At 39.9% G+C, this 17,461-nt stretch overlaps 1 protein-coding gene across 3 annotated transcripts in view; it reads left to right on the forward strand.

Annotated features, from left to right (window-relative positions):
- Positions 1–5,288: 5,288 nt before the first annotated feature.
- Positions 5,289–17,461, forward strand: part of LOC136876901 (uncharacterized G-patch domain protein DDB_G0278987-like) — a 60,281-nt gene continuing 48,108 nt past the window's right edge. Inside the window, exon 1 of one of the 3 annotated variants that reach the window (XM_068228486.1) lies at positions 5,289–5,403. The gene's annotated coding sequence lies outside the window, so the exon portion shown is untranslated. Of the gene's footprint in view, positions 5,404–5,471; positions 5,565–17,461 lie in introns of those variants that run through there. The other 2 variants (XM_068228485.1, XM_068228487.1) reach the window with 2 other exon arrangements.

The following is a 17,461-nucleotide window of genomic DNA, read 5'->3' on the forward strand; positions in this document are numbered from 1 at the left end:
GTTGCTGGGTAACATTGCCTGACCATCCATCCATACCTTACACCACAGGTTGCTAGGTTTGCACTCCCGTCACGCTAACTTCCGTAATGCAAATTTTCAGATGACCCCCAACCATAAGACATATTTATGTCGAAAAGCTTTTTTCACTTTTACTACAGTATATAGCCTACTGTTACTACATTGTTTCTAGAGAAGTAAGTCTGTTCTACTGTCATACTTTTGGATACCACTGACGTAGGAAGTAAGTAAAGAAAAATGTTGTAATGCCTTTGTTATTATACGTAAATATCATTATTTATTAAAGAACTCTCTTTTTATTATACAAAATTTGCTTTCTTTAAAACAATAGTCCATTTATTTTCACACAGTAATGATCTGTTCTGTAGGCCTATACAAGAACTCTTTTTCAAGTTAACTACAGTAGTTGTACAGTAGTTTGATGTCTTCCAAATAGCAACAATATGTTTATTTCACACAAAATATTCTTCTTATAACACAACTTTACCATGTGCTGGATTTTCCTCAAAATAACGAACAGCATTACCTCGTTCTCACTGGGCGAGTTGGCCATGCGGTTAGGGGCGCGCAGCTGTGAGCCTGAATTCGGGAGATAGTGGGTTCGAACCCCACTGTCGGCAGCCCTGAAGGTGGTTTTCCGTAGTTTCCCATTTTCATACTAGGCATACCAGACTGTACCTTAATAAAGGCTACGGCCGATTTCTTCCCACTCCTAGCCCTTTCATATCCTATTGTCGTCATAAGATCTATCTGTGTCGGTGCGACGTAAAACAAATTCTATTTTAAAAAAAACTCGTTCTCACGTACTGGTCCCACACTTGTTGGTCGGACATGGAATGTTCCGTCAGTTTGTAATCTCATAATCATCTGTTTAAAAATGTGTTCTGAAGGTAACCGACGCATAGGGTGTCTCTTCTGAAATCTGTGAGCTGCAGCAGCTGCGTTTCACCATAGAGCACTGTAATGTCGGCCTCGTTAGTAAATACATTTACAACACTAGTCATGTGATGACAAACTGAAGGACTACTAGCATTATTCACACTAGATATGTTCACACATTTAATTTTATTATTCTTATTTTCACTCTAGCATTATAACGTGATATTTTGAAAATTCAGTCAGATAAGTACAGTGTTTCCAGTTTTATTTATTGACTTTTTTGGGAGATTTCCGATAAAAGAATAATTTTGCGAAAAGTTGCACACTTTGGGCTGGGAAGACTTGGAAGTAAGGAGACGAGATGCTTGACTAAGCAGTATGTTCCGAGCTGTCAGTGGAGAGATGGCGTGGATGACCGGATCTTTTTAAGGTAGGAAAGATCATAATATGAAGATAAAGTAGGAATTCATGAGGAAAAGATGGGGCAAATATTAATTTATAGGAAGAGGAGTTAGGGATCGTATTTATAAGGGGATGATGCTCGATAAATTTCCAAGTTTCCGAGTTGACCACGCGGTTAGGGTCGCGTAACGGTAAGCTTGCATTCGGGAAATGTTTTCGAATCTCATCGTCGGTAGCCCTCAAGATGGTTTTCCGTGGTATCCCATTTTCACACCAGGCAAATTCTGGGGCTGTACCTTAATTAAGGCCACGGCCGCTTCCTTCCAACTCCTAGGCCTTTCCTATCCCATCGACGCCATAAGACCTATCTGTGTCGGCGCGACGTAAAGCCCCTAGCAAAAAAAAAAAAAAATAATAATAATCGTATGGCCTTAGCTACCATGTGCAGACATTTTATGGCTATCTGCTCGTCAATTTCGAGGTTCCGTTTTACTCTAGGTTCACTAGATGGCAGAATAAACCGAAACTCTCTTGGACGTCTATGGCTGTGTTTTAATTAATTTTGTCGGGTAAACACCAAACTTGTCTCCAGAGATCTTTTACAAGCTGACATCGTACGACATGGAGTGTCGAATGGACTTTTTTCCGCCCTTCAAAAATCCGACTACCTCTGCCGGGTTTGAACCCGCTATCTCGAGAGGCCGACACTTTACCACTGATCCATAGAGGCAGCTAACTGAATAGCTGCGAAAAATAGACAGTGATATTCTAGTAACTATGAAACGTACGCAACAATAGACGGTGGCCTAGTTTCAACGGAGGCTCAAACGGACGAAGATGCAAGCAATTAAATTATGAGCTTCTAAACATAGAACATAATAGACAAGGAGGAGAAAACAGACAAAGATTATCCATTTTTATCTACTGTATATGCCCTCACACAGACTCATCATCGCCGATCCAAAACTACTGGACACATTTATATTACAGTGTAGGTGCTCACTAAGGAAGGATTTAGTTCGGCCCCGCGGTGTAGGGGTTCGATTCCCCGGCCGGGTCAGGGATTTTTAATTGTAATGATTAATATACCTGGCCTGGGGACTGGGTGTTTGTGAGGTCCTTAATCTTCCTTTTCTCACACACAACATTCCACACTACAGTACCGCAATTCCAATTACATGCAGGTTCATACAATATGGTGCCAGTAGGGGGAAAAAAATCCACATGGGTCGACGCCCCGAACAAATAAAGGATTTTTGGATATTCCGTCGCTAAGGGGGTTAAAAGGGGGGGTGAATTTTTACAATGAGTATATCTATATTTCAAAAACTAAACAGTTTAAAGACGTGAACATTAGGATTTGGAATATCCTTTAAAAATAAACAAACAAACACGTATTTTCTGTTTTCGGAAAATCCTTTTAAGGGGGTGAAAAGAGTTGAAAAATGGGTAGATTTTTTAAAATGTGTATATCTACAATATATCACAAAAAACTAACATGTTACAGTCGTAAAAATTGGTATTTGGGATCTCCTTTAAAAGTAAGAAAACGCGTACTTTTTGTTTTCAGAAAATTCCTTTAAGAGGGTAAAAATAATTTTAAAAGCGTGTGAATTTTTAAAATGACTATAGGCCTATTTACAGAATCGATATATCTCATAAACTTAACATGTTACAGACGTGAAAACAGGTTATTTGGAATCTCCTTTAAAAGTAAAGAAATACGTATTTTTTGTTTTCAGAAAATCGACTTCAGTTGTAGAGTGAAAATAAGTGAACAAGGAGCTGAATTTTGTTTATGAGTATACTTATATCTCACAAAATAAGGTGTTAAAGACATCAAAATTGGTATTTGGAATCTCCTTTAAAAATAAAGAAACACGTAGGCCTAGGCCTACGTTTTGTTTTCGGAAAGTCCACTTAAGGGAGTATGTGTGTAGAAGAAGGAGTTGAAGTCTTTTTTATGAGTACACTGATCTCTCAAAACCTGAAGATGTTACAGACGTGGAAATAGGTATTTTGAATGCCCTTAAAAAATATAGAAACATACCATACACAGTATCATTTTTTATTCTACTTGAGAGAGGACTGTTTCTCACATGTAGAGTTCCATGTCGCATGTTCCAGAGATAGCTCTGCCAGTAGCCCGGTCATCTTAGCTCCAAAAGGTAATACCACAAACGTGGTTTACAAAAAGGTTTTATAGTAACTGAAACGCAATTTTTCTGGGTTTTTTATGCTTTAGGGATTTTTAGATAAGGCCTTAATGCATTACCAAGTAATGATTAATGTTATCAAATTACGAAATCTTCGCGAGCGAGTAACAGCTAGTTCACATATAAAGAAATACTTCACCTACTGTATATTAGTCATAGGGGCTAAAATGTTTCTTTCTTTCTTAGTCGGTTCACCCTCCAGGGTTGGTTATTTCCTCGGACTCAGCGAAGGATCCCACCTCTTTCGCCTCAAGCGCAGTGTCCTGGAGCGTAGGACTTTGTGTTAAGATGATAAAATGGGGAGGAGGACCAGTACCTCGCCCAGGCGGCCTCACCTGCTGTGCGGAACAGGGGCCTTGTTGGGGAATGGGAAGATCGGAAGGGATAGACAAGGGAGAGGGAAGGAAGCGGTCGTGGCCTTAAGTTACATACCACCTCAGCATTTGCCTAGAGGAGAAGTGAGGAAACCACGGAAAACCACTTCGAGGCTGAATGGACCCCGTTCCAGCCCTCGTATCACATTTGAAATTTCGTGGCAGAGCCGGGAATCGAACCCGGGCCTCTGGGGAAGGCAGCAAATTACACTAACCACTGCACCACAGAGGCGGACTTAAAGACATCTTCAGAGCGTATACAGTATATTTTGATCAACACCATAAATAATTCAAATTATGTTAAAACAGCTTATACTAGATTAATATAGTTCAGTCATATATAACAACATTGTACATTTTAGTTCAAATCTTTAAATCAAATTAAAATCGAAATTACATTTACAATGACAAGCTCTTCAAATTATAAGTTATTAAATCAAATCAAAAATTGAAATCAAACGTAAAATCAAAATTATGGAACCGCCATATGCCATTTAGGTTTTTTTTTTTGCTAGGGCTTTACGTCGCACCGACACAGATAGGTCTTATGGCGACGATGGGACAGGAACGGCCTAGGAGTTGGAAGGAAGCGGCCGTGGCCTTAATTAAGGTACAGCCCCAGCATTTGCCTGGTGTGAAAATGGGAAACCACGGAAAACCATTTTCAGGGCTGTCGATAGTGGGATTTGAACCTACTATCTCCCGGATGCAAGCTCACAGCGACGCGCCTCTACGCGCACGGCCAACTCGCCCAGTCATTTAGGTTTTCAGTCCGAAATTATATATATAAATGAAATGTATTCACATTAATACAGAATAATTAGCTTACTTCATATGGTATTATTGGAGGCTTAAATCGGAATTTGGTAATTGAAATTTGTTATTTGAATTAAGGCAGTCATCGCTGGTACTGAATTACAGACGTGGGATTTCAATAACGCTTACTGAAAAGCAGAATTTTTGAATCTACGTTATATCAGATTTCAACTTCAGATTAGTAGTCTTTCAGTTTCATACTTTTAAATTTAAGTTAAATTTTTATTTAATAACTAATAGAATGTCGAGTTTAAATTGATTTGATTTAAATGTATATTCTAAGATACAGTGAATGTACTGTAGGCCCTATATACGATTGAACTGCTGTGTGTTGTTTAATACGTTCTTAACATATTTAATTATTTAAGGTGCTGATCGAAAGAACTCCGCTCTTAAGAAGCTTCTAAACAAGGCAAAACATGTATGTTTAAATAAATAATTTTAAATAGTATTGATTGGCTGTAAGAATATTGTTACTTTTATTTAGTGCTGTTTCCACCAAAGCTGACGAAGTAGTATATCTTCCCATCTGTTGTTATTTGATGAAGTAAGGCGGCCTGCCCCTAGGTCTTTGAGTAGAGCAGGCAGTTTGAATCTCAGTGTTCACGTGCCTGGCCCTGGTGTGTGGGGTTGTCCAGCTGTGTTCCGGAGGGGTGAGTTTGAACTGTAGTCGTTGGCTCGCGTCTTCCACCCTTACGGTACGGTATCTAAACCTGTCATTTCTTGTATTTTACTGTTTAGAAACCTGCTAGTATTTTAATGGTGTGTCCTTGTTTACGTCTCCAATATCAATAAGATTTATTAATACACAGTAGTCTGTTCGATCTCGGAACAAGATTTCGGCACGCAAGTACTTCATGTAAGCCTATTTTAAATATATTTAGCTCTAAACGTTTAAGACGTCAGTAGCGCGGTAATAGCTGAAATCATCGAATTTGACACTATACTTTGATGGGCTTATTAAGGTATTTGCCCCATTTTATACCTGTTCTGAATCTACTCTGTTCTAAAAGTATAAGTTTTGTTCAAATCGCTTTAGTCCTACTTGTGTCGAATTTTAGAAAGCATTTTCAGCCAAGATGTCTGCTTTAAATATCTCTTGAACCGTTGAAGATGTGTGTTCTGTTTTCACTTTCAGTAATCGTTCTAGGGGCTCATAAACGTACTACCAGTACTTTTTCATGGTGTCAATGTCTGCTTTATTTATTTTTTAAAGGATAATTACTCGGTTTTCTATACTTAGACATAAACTTTAAAAAAATATGAATACAGAGCTGTGATTATAGTGAAAATCGGACAAGTACTACTCTAGAAAATGTAATGTGTTCAAACGTGCTTCATTTGCCAGCCGGAACTTGTCCTGTTCGATTAACGCTACGTATGAAACATTAGCTACCTATTGACATACAGAATTCCTTCACCTTCCTCTACTGTGCCCAAAAATACACTACGATAAAGTGTACGATTTTAACACCTTTCGCATCGTCGTAAGTTAAAGGAAAAGTTAATATGCGATACCATCTAAGGAACAATGTTATCCTATTGTGACATTAAACCATACAAGGACTAAGGAGCTAGCTGAGTGGTATGGGCAGCGTAGCTGTCAGCTTATGTTAGGGAGATAGTAGGTTCGTTGATGCTTGTTGTTTAAAGGGGCCTAACATCTGCGGTCATCATCCCTACCGTCGGCATCCCTGAATATTGTCCGTGGTTTGCAATTTTCACATCAGGTAAACTCTGGGGTTGTACTTGCAGCCGCTCCCTTTCTGGTTCAAGCTTTGCCATCTCATCGTCGCCGAAAATCCACTTCAGTGCGAATACAAGAAAAGAAAATCACACATTGGCGTCGGGAAGAACATCTGGCCGTAAAACTGGGGCACATGCACGACGCTGATAGCAACCATACTCCCAAGTTGTGGGAAAAGTGGCAGGGAGAGGCATTAAAAAAAGGCCTAGTATGAAGGATAGTGGTTAATATTTCACTGATTGTTTGAAAGTAATGGTGGTATTAAAGGGAGTATTATTTTAAGTACACTGGGCACTCGCCCCTTCCTAACACTAACCAGAAGAGAAAACGAAGTGGGTGGTTCGAGCTTTCGAAGAATGAACAAACGGAAGAGGTCGGCTACGAAGGCCGTGAAAATGAAAACTCTAGGCTTCGCAAACCTTATACCGTCGGGATCAGAAAATAAGGCTTGGCCGAGGGAAGTCTGAGAGGAAATGACTCATACCGTATCTGCCTTTTACGGCGATATTGAAGTTGAATAATGCATTTTACCGTAGCATATTTATGGGCACAGTAGAGCGAATACCTACAGTATGTCACTTTCTTATTCATACGGTTTCATATAGTGAAAAGAGCAGTATATTTTGGACATTCAAATGGATGTTACAGTAATTGTCTTTTAAGAAATTTATTTCTGGTAGATTTATTTACAATAGCATACAAAAATATTTATAACATATAGTAAAACAATTCTGGAGAATATAACAAAACATGACCTTTTCCTACGTCACATTGTCATTCATACAGATGACAGTTCAACTAAACATATGAATGAAAAGAACCATAAAACCAATCCTAGTACTTTTTGGAGTAACCCTTGGCTTTAATGACGGTTTGATATGACGCTGCATGGAATTTACTAGCCTCACACAAGTTTCATGGCTGATACTGTACCATTCTTGGGTCACCACTCGTTTTAATTCATCTTTGGATGAAACCTTTCTACTGTGAACCCTAGGCTTCAAAAACAGCCATAAATGTTCAATAGGTTTTGAGTCATCAGACTGGGGAGGTGTTTTTGTTTTGGAATGTTCCAAATTAACGACTCCTTGTTCAGAGCAGTGGTATGTTTGGGGTCGTTTTCCTGTTGAAGCATGTAGGTCGGTAGCATTCCCAATTTTTCAGCATTTTGTTTAACATTGTTCTTCAAAATATTATTGTACACTACATTGTCCATCGTGCCTTCAATATACTGAATATTCTCTTCATCTTGTGCCGACATACACCCCTATATCATGACCTTTCAACCTCCGTGTTTCACTGTGGGAATTGTATTGGCCAAATCGTCGTCCGTATTGGTCTTTCTCCACACCCTCAGGGCACCATCGGAACCAAACAGGTCGATTTTAGTTTCATCGGACTAGATGACATGGTTCCAAAACTCTTGGCCCTTGTTTACGTGTTATTTCGCAAAGAGCAGTCTTCTTCTTACTAACATACGGCCTCTTCCTTGGTACACAGCCATGGTAACCGTGTCGATGTGAAACTCGCAGGTCCGCCTGAGTACATATTTTCTTCCCAGTACAGCTTCCAGCACTGCCCGCAGCTTCGGGGTACTTAGGAGAGGATTGGATTTCACTTGCCTCACAATGTCTTTCTGCCTGTAGGCTTAGTTTCTTTTGTTTGGGTTTTCTTGGCACATTCTTCACCGATTCTTCGTACTTAAACTTAATCACAACATATTGAACAGTGGCATTAATTTTCTTCGCCATGACTCCTATTTTTCGTATGGTGTACGCTGTAAGTGCTAGATTGACAATTGTCTGTTTCAGCTCATAGCCAAGCTCTTTACCCTTGCCCATTTCTACCAGCACCCTCACAGGTCTAAGACTAACACAACCAGCAACAACCCTCCTCGCACCACGCCCAATTACAGTACGTATGCCCAGTTCAATGTTGTCGGATGACGCCATCGATACTAGTGTATGAATAGCAAAGTGACTTGAAGTTCTGGAGTGTATGCAGTTTTTATTTGTGTAAACACAAACATTTTGTGCATTGAGTGTTTACGTCTTGTTATTACATTCACGACACACAACTAAAAATCAATTTCTATAAATATATAGGCACATAGAACTCTTTATAACGAAATTGATTGTGTATGAATAAGAAAGTGCCATACTGTAGCTGTCAGAAGAAAGTTGGGAATTATGTGAACAGGCAGCTCATGTTTCATACGTAGCACGAATCGAACAGGGCAGCACCCGGCTGGCAAATGAAGCACGTTCGAATACATTACATTTTTTTTCGAGAAGTACTTGTCCGATTTTCAAAATAGTCACGCCGATAAATTGATAATTTTTGTAAGCTTAAATCTAGGTGTAAGAAACATCGTAGTCTATTTGAAAAAATAAATAAAGGAACTTAGTACCTTTATCTCGGCAGGTATGGGCATCCTGGGAAGAGTACTGAAAGTTCGATTATGTGCCCCTTGGTAACATTACTGAAAGTGAAAACAGAAAATCGATATATTCAAAGGATCACGAGTTGCGGTGAACACTTTAGCTGAATAACCCTGTTTTACTGAATATTTTATGATTTTACTTGAACAATTGCAATATCATTGTACAAATTTGATATAGAAAGAGAAATGTCTTCTGTGAAGCGTAGAACTTTGTATTGATCTTGCTATCTGATAAATATATCTCGCAAGTAAGAATAGCTTTACAAAGATGCTGCAGTATGTTATTTGGAGCTCAGATCTCGACTCGAGACTAGACCATTGTACGAATTTAGAACACGTCAAAGAGATGTACAGTTCGCTTGATTGATTGATTGATTTTTCTACTGGAAATTATCACGCTCGCTACCTGTTCGGATGACTAACATAAGGTGGTTGTCAAACTTCACAGTAGAAATAGGAACTTAACCTTCGGCAGCACAATGGATCAGTAAAACGAAAGTTGCATTAACTGTTTAGTTACGGTACCTTCTTCATTTCCATGGAGAGACATGAGTATAGTACATATTCTGAATAGTCTTCGGATGTTCGATACATATACAAGAAATTCATATTTTTCATTTGGTTATGCACCTTCCAGTACCGGTACGTTATTACTAGGGCTCGGATGTTTTAAGACCTAAAAACCTAAAACGTAACAAAATATGACCACAAAAGAGACTAAATATGACGTAAACATTACAAAATATGACTCGAAAATAGTTACGGAGAGTGTTTTGAAGATTCCGTTTTACACTCTCACAAACTATTCCATATGATTGATTGTTGTACTGGATTTCAATACGTACATGAATTTCTAAGCTAGCAATTTCTAAACGAGTAATTGCGCTCGATATAATTCCAAAGTTCGACTATATACCGTATATATGCCAGACTTTTTGACAAACTGTTGGAAAAGCATTCATGTCCCATCTTGATAGACGAGGCAGAGTATCCCACTTGTATTAACTGCAGATGCGATACCGAGAAGCAGTTTTGCGAACACTGGTTCGCATTCAGTAAGTTGAATGTGATTTTGCACAGCTACAGCTGTCAAGCTGCCAAAATATGACCGAAATATGACGCTTCTTCGAAAATAGCTCAAAATATCACCTGATGATAAAAAATAACCAAAATATGTATTTATAAGACAAAAATCGCTTAATTGTGACGATAACCGTCTGATTTGCACCAACATCCAATCAGGCAAGAAAATGGAGGCAAAGAAAAAAATGACTTTTCCTAAACATCCGAGTTCCAATTATTACGAAATAGTCTGATAAAAAAATCACTGCAACTTTAATCGAATTTAAATCCGTGTGCCGAGAGAGTTGGTTATACGGTTTGGGCCACGTAGCTGTTGGTTTCATTCGGTAGACAGTGGGTTCAAACCCCCGCTGTCGGTAGCGTTGGAGATGTTCTTTTCGGGTTTTCCTGTTTTCACACCAGGTGCCTTAAGGCCACGGTCACTTTCTTCCCAGACCTATCCCATCCCATTGTCACCATAAAACCTGTCAGTGCGCCATAAAAAATATTCGAAATTCTCTATTAGATAAACTGCAAATTTGTTTGGCTCATCCCTTCATTAAATGCTCACGTTGGTCTGAAAAGACAAGTTTCGTCCAAGAATTCTTTCTCAGAATACAGTAGAACTCACTGCATTCGTTTTGGTGCGCCTTGATAAAATTTCACTTGGTATCCTGCCAACCTGGGTGAATACACATCCTAAACAAAACTTAAAATGATTCACATGTTCCTGTTTAATCCAGTTTGACCAAATGTGCTTAGTACTTTTTGGAAATAAATTCCGTGCATTAGAAAGGTCCCAGAACTATTAAAAAACATATTTTAGAATCCCTTAACCGAATGGAGTAGTCGCACGTATTAACGCGTCTAGTAGGCTATGGAGCAAACTCTGCATTCGGAAGGAGTGGGCTCAACCCCCACCGTCGGCTGTCTTGAACATTTTTTGTGGCTTCCAATTTCCACTTCCAGGCAAATTCTGGCACACTTCCTAGTCAAGGCCACAGTCGATATCTTCCTCCTTACCCAATTTCATTCACAATCATTCATGTTCCATCAGCTGCGCAATTGAGGTTGGCGACAAGGGTATCCGGCCGTAAAATTGTCATTTCCTCTTCCTCATCCCCGACCCCCGTGACTAAGGGGTAGACATAAACTTCATAATCGCTAAGGTATTCATTCAAAAAATATTTTCTTAATTGTTACCTTTTATATATTTTAAATGTTGAAAAAGTAGACAGTCACCATACTACGAAAAACTTAAAATTGCACAATTTCCTCAAGGGATAAAGGGCCCGGAAAGGTTTCAAATCGTGAGTCTTGGAAAGGTCTATCAAACTAAAAAAAGACCAATTTCGAAAACCACTTCCGGCCTAAATGCAGTTCCGGAAAAACAGCCTAGAGTAGCTTGTTTCTTTACTAGTATCCTTTTCTATTCAAATCCTGGCCAAATTAACTTATTTACGTGATTCTTTCAGTAATGTTTGCTTGGTTCAATGCCCTCAGGCGTTTTTTGATTATTTTGAAAACTGTCCACACCGAATTAAGTTATAAGGGCTCACATTAGCGCTCGTAGTGGCAGGAAAAGGCAAACTGCTAATCTAATCGACCGGATGACTATGATTAAGAAAAAGATTGTAATTTTCAGGAACAGATAAAGAATATACCACATTGTCATACTTTATTATATTTTATTTACCTAAAATTCGTAGCTCATATCCCTATGGTGTTTTCAACATTGAGTTAATTGCCTAAATTGTGGATTTTTTTTACTCTACAAACTAGGCCATGTGGCTATGTGCTGGTACTGGGTTCACCAGTCAGTCACCTCTGATAATGCGTTCAAGGCAGTCGCTCAGGTGGCGGATTCCCTATCTGTTCTTTACCTAGTCTTTTCTTAAATAATGTCCGGCTCCACGGCTAAATGGTTAGCGTGCTGGCCTTTGATCACAGGGGTCCCGGGTTCGATTCCCGGCAGGGTCGGGAATTTTAACCATCGTTGGTTAATTTCGCTGGCACGGGGGCTGGGTATATGTGTCGTCTTAATCATTTCATCCTTATCACGACGCGCACGTCGCTTACGGGAGTCAAATCAAGACCTGTCCTCGGACACTTCCGGCACTAAAAGCCATACGCCATTTAATTTCTTAAATAATTTCAGAGAATTTGGAAGCCCTAAATTACTTGTCAAGGAAAGTAATCTAGAGCGCGTTTTATATAAATAAAATGCACTGTTTTTTGTTTTGTTAAGAAGGAAGCCATACTTTCCAGTGTCGACTTAGTCAAAAAGGACATTGAAAACTTTCGGGGCCCTTTATCCCTTCTGTGTGTTAGACAGACAGGGAAGATTTTTACGTCCAAAATGCACTTTTTCGTGGCCCTTCTCCGAGTGAACTGGGGGTCAGAATTTTGTACGGATTTAGCCCAGTTTTACGGATGGATGCCTTTCCTGACGCAAAGCTTATGTCGAAGAATGTATTCCATAATACGACACAGGGGCCCCGGGTTTAGATTCCCGGCAAGGTCAGGAATTTTAACTAACATTAGTTAATTCTGCTGATACGTGGGCTGGGTGGTGTCATTTTCATCCTCATCACGACGCGGAGGTCGCCTACGGGTGTCAAATCAAAAGGCCTGCACCTGGCTAACCTAACATGTCTTCGGACACTCTGGCACTAAAATCCATACGCAATTTCATTTCCACATTACGAGTTTCTGTAGTGGTTTGTAGTGAGATGTGTTGTATGAAAATTAACATTTGTATTACGACGAATACAAACGCCCAGCCCCAAGTTAACAAATTAACAAATTAAAATCCACCCGGACAGAAATCTAAGCCAGAGCCCTCTGTACAAGAGGCCAGCAAGTTGTCCATTCAGCCAAGGAGCCGGGCATAAATACACTACCATGCAAAATGCCATGCAAATATTTTCAATATTCTTTGAATTCTGATGGTGTAAACCACGTGTAAATAAAGGTTAGGGAAGAAAAAAAGACTGGACGTATTGAATGACTTAAATTGCGCAGCAACCCCGAAGGGCCACGTATCGCTGCTCAGCCCGAAGGCTTGCGTGTGGTCGGCACGACTTATCCTCTCGGTCTTTATTCTTGGCTTTCTAAACTGCAGCCGCTATCAGTCAGATAGCTCCTCAATTGTAATCACGTAGGTTGCTAGTTGCTTTACGCCGCACCGACACAGATAGGTCTTATGGCGACGATGGGACAGGAAATGTCTAGGAGTGGGAAGGAAGCGGCCGTGGCCTTAATTAAGGTATAACCAATTAACCAATTAAGGTTAAAATGCCCGACCCTGCCGGGAATCGAACCCGGGTGTGAAAATGGGAAACCACGGAAAACCATTTTCAGGGCTGCCGATAGTGGGGTTCGAACCTACTATCTCCCGAATACTGGATACTGGCCGCAATTAAGCGACTGCAGCTATCGAGCTCGGTCACTTAGGTTGAGTGAACCTCGAACCAGCCCTCAGATCCAGATAAAAATCCCTGTCCTGCTCGGGAATCGAACCCGGGGGGGCTTCCGCATGACATTTACGAATATCTTCTGAACTTATTTATCCACATACTTTAAACAGTCCTATCAAATAATGTAATAAGTAGGAAGTTGGAAGTTGAAAAGTTCTCTCTCTCTCTCTCTCTCTCTCTCTCTCTCTCTCTCTCTCTCTCTCTCTCGTGTCCGAAGACGAGGCCCAACATCATGTAGGTTCATTTTGGCTCTTTGAAGACCAGAAAATGGTGGGTTTCATTTGTCCTTTTTTTTTTTGCTGGTCCTCTTTTAACCGTTTTTAGGTCTTACCGACTTTTTTGCAACTTCACCTTTAGACTACATTTGTACTGCCCATTCTCAATTCGAAAATCATCAGTTCGATAAACTCTTAAACATCTTTTCTCTAGTAATGAAATGCAATGGCGTATGGCTTTTAGTGCCGGGAGTGTCCGAGGACAAGTTTGGCTCGCCAGATGGTCTTTTGATTTGACTCACGTAGGCGACCTGCGCGTCGTGATGAGGATGAAATGATGGTGAAGAAGACGCATACACCCAGTCCCCATGTCAACGAAATTAACCAATTAAGGTTAAAATGCCCGACCCTGCCGGGAATCGAACCCGGGACCCCTGTGACCAAAGGCCAGCAGGCTAATCATTTAGCCATGGAGCCGGACTTTTCTCTAGTAAACACATATATTTGAAACCATATCTGAAAAGAGAGGAAATTAAATCCAATTAAACTAGTGCTTGAAAAATCCATGGGTATCTAATTATGTGCAAGGTAAATATTCAAAGGATAAAATGTTGGTGTGTTGTTTTTTGAAGAGGAAGATCTCGCTTGCTTCAACTATGAACCTTTAACATCCGTTGATGTGGAGGGAAGTTTCAGGATGTTAACGTAACGTGCTGTCTGAAAACCGGACGGACAACCCAGGTAGCTAAGGAAATTCGAAAGAACTGCATAGTGAAATAGTTCTCCATGGAGGGAAGTTGCAGGGAACACGGACTTGAAATCCTATGAAGTTCGCGTGTCTTATCTCGAGTGACGTGAGTTTTTCCGCATTCATTCACGGATTTTAACAAGAGACAGAAAGACTACTGGAAATTTGTCAATATGTTGTTCAGTGCAATATTAGGAGGACTAATTGATTGGTTTTCGGTTGTAGTAATTTAACATACAGTTTTGGAAAAAAAAAAGTAGACTATGAATATGCATTAATTTGGTAGATTTTCAAAAGACATCACCACTGCGCGAGTAATCAGGCTACGTTTTAGACTTACAATAACGGATGTTATGGTATGTCGTAACAGTTATTGATGTACAGTATATGTTAGTATGATTATTTTTTAAATTTTCCATAAAGATTGAAAATGCTAAAAAAATCCTAAGACATGGGTTGAAGAAACCTAATTTAGTTCTTTTAAAATTTGAAAGTCCGGGGTTGAGTAATAAGCATTAATGTTTTGTCCTTGAAGTGGCGGTGAATGTGAAAAGCGTGTCTCTCATTTAAGACTGTAAATCAAATCAAAATCAGTTCATTTACAAATAAGGTGTCTACCTCGGTGGCAAATGGTACAAAAAAATACATTCTCAACAACTAAATTTTAAATTAAAAGTTATTTTCCTAATATAAAGTATTAGACAATTTACACTAATTTTTCTATTAATCACACAGCTCATTCTTAGTAAATTTATATTTACAAAATTCTACCCATATCTTCTGTAGTTACAAACATCGACTCTTATACAGTATTTGGAATTGCTTTAAATAATAAAACTGTTATTAGATTAAAATTTGCACTGCATTTATTTATTTATTTATTTATTTAATTTATTTATTTATTTATTTATAACCCATTTTGGAACTTAACAAGCATAACGACCTGCTGCGTCTTAACCAGAGCCTCTTTTGCCACAGTTTTTCAGAGTTCCTGAAGGAGCTACCGTAGCGGTCCCAGGGCCATCGAAGTCTCCACTGTACCCCACCCCTACAGGCAGTCCCCTACTGCGGCTGTCCAATTTCCATAGACCAGGGGATGTAATTTATTCACAAACATTCTTTATTCGATGCAGTAACCTGCACGGGTCGAATGCCCTCCAAACTTTCACTTCTTTTCTCTGTTGCTGTTTATTCTTTTCTTGAATATCTGTACAGATATGTATAAAACATGCACGGACTGCTGAAGATTCGATCTCGCAATCTTGGGCATAAGAGGAGAGTGCCTAGGTAGTCACTTTGGTTCCGAAAAACTTACTTTAAAGTTTATAATTTGATAGGTACGAAAATATTCGACGTACACAGAGGATGGAATCTTTCCCTGTTAAAAAAAGACTCCATGAAGACAGCGCAGACAGCGTCTAACCTTACCTCAGCTGGCTTTGCAGTATATCACAAGTCATCTTCAGGTTCTTAGCTGTAAAGGATCGTAGGTTCTCTCCGGAGGCCACATCACATAATTATCCGTATCCCTGCATGTCGTAAGAGGCTGTATGAAATTTGGAAGCTATTTGTAGGAGCAGGATTTTCCTGAAAGATGGTATAATGGTTTTCAGATCCACATTACAACTGTTTGTGACACTAGAGATCAAATCTCGTCCTTGCAAACAAGTCATACAATAAATTGTCCACGGTTTGAGAAGATCCACAGAAGCGCAGATAGTGGTCTGCGGTATTTTAAAGCGTTCAAACTTTCCTTGGTCGTAGTGGGAATGAATTCCTATACTTTTTTCACTACAGTCGGCGATCTTCTGTCGGAAAAGAATAGTTGTCTTGTGACAGACCCTTTTGTACTTACGATCCTGAGGTTGTTCCACTGGCTTATTCGATATGTTTTGATTAGTGCTTTAGTGTAATTTGTGTGATTACTGTAATTACGCAACGTCCATATTGGATGAGGATGTCTGCCTTTTCGTTTCCAGAAGAATCAAATCAGTCTTCGGATCCAGCGAAGACGGACGTGGGGCTACTGCTATACTGCAGATCTTGTATTATCGGCAAGTAGGTTAACACTGTTCGTCGTTGATAGTTCAATGCAGCCAGCGATTCACTGAGTATCAGAGCGCCTCTGCTGTGTTCACACCACTCCACGGCAGATTTGAAGGCTTGGCTTGAAATATTGAAAAACTGGATGATCATTTCTACTAGGTTGAAATCGCTTCATGAATGCGCTTCCCACATTCAGATAAAGTGGTTTTTGGTAATTATGACCACGAAAGGGTATAGGAATGCGCTGTTAACACTTTTGACTGAATAAGCCCTCCGAAAAATAAAATTACTTCAAAATAAAAATAGTGTTAAACTTAAGCTACACTATATAGTGAAGTCTTTGTCCTGAATTAAATCATATCATAGAGCCACCGTACCTCAGGCGGCAGTGCACCGGCCTCTCACCACTGGGTTCCGTGGTTCAAATCCCGGTAACTCCATATGAGATCTGTGCTGGATAAAGCGGAGGCGGGACAGGGTTTTTCTCTGGGTACTCCGGTTTTCCCCGTCATGTTTCATTCCAGCAACACTCTCCAATTTCATTTCATCTGTCATTAATCATTGCCCCAGAGGAGTGTGACAGGCTTCGGCAGCCTCGCCGCTAGATAGGGGCTTCATTCCATTCCTGACCCGGTCGAATGACTGGAAAGAGGCTATGGGTTTTCATTTTCATTTATGTATGTCATGACAGGATGCGCGCGTTCTGGATATCATAAAACAAAATGAAGCTGCAATATCTCTCATTTACCGAGCTCGATAGCTGTAGTCGCTTAAGCGCGGCCAGTGTCCAGTATTCGGGGGAGAGAGTGTGTTCGAACCCCACTGTCGGCAACCCTGATGATGATTTTCCGTTTCCCATTTTCACACCATGCAAATGCTGGGGCTGTAAATTAGGGCTACGGCCGCTTCCGTCCTACTCCTAGCCCCTTCCCGTCCCATCGTCGCCATAAGATCTGTGTGTCGGTGCGACGTAAAGCAACCTGTAAAAAACAAACCTCATCTTACATACTTTTTAT

Source organism: Anabrus simplex, chromosome 7, assembly GCF_040414725.1.
Source record: "Anabrus simplex isolate iqAnaSimp1 chromosome 7, ASM4041472v1, whole genome shotgun sequence".
Classification (NCBI taxonomy): Eukaryota; Metazoa; Arthropoda; class Insecta; order Orthoptera; family Tettigoniidae; genus Anabrus; species Anabrus simplex.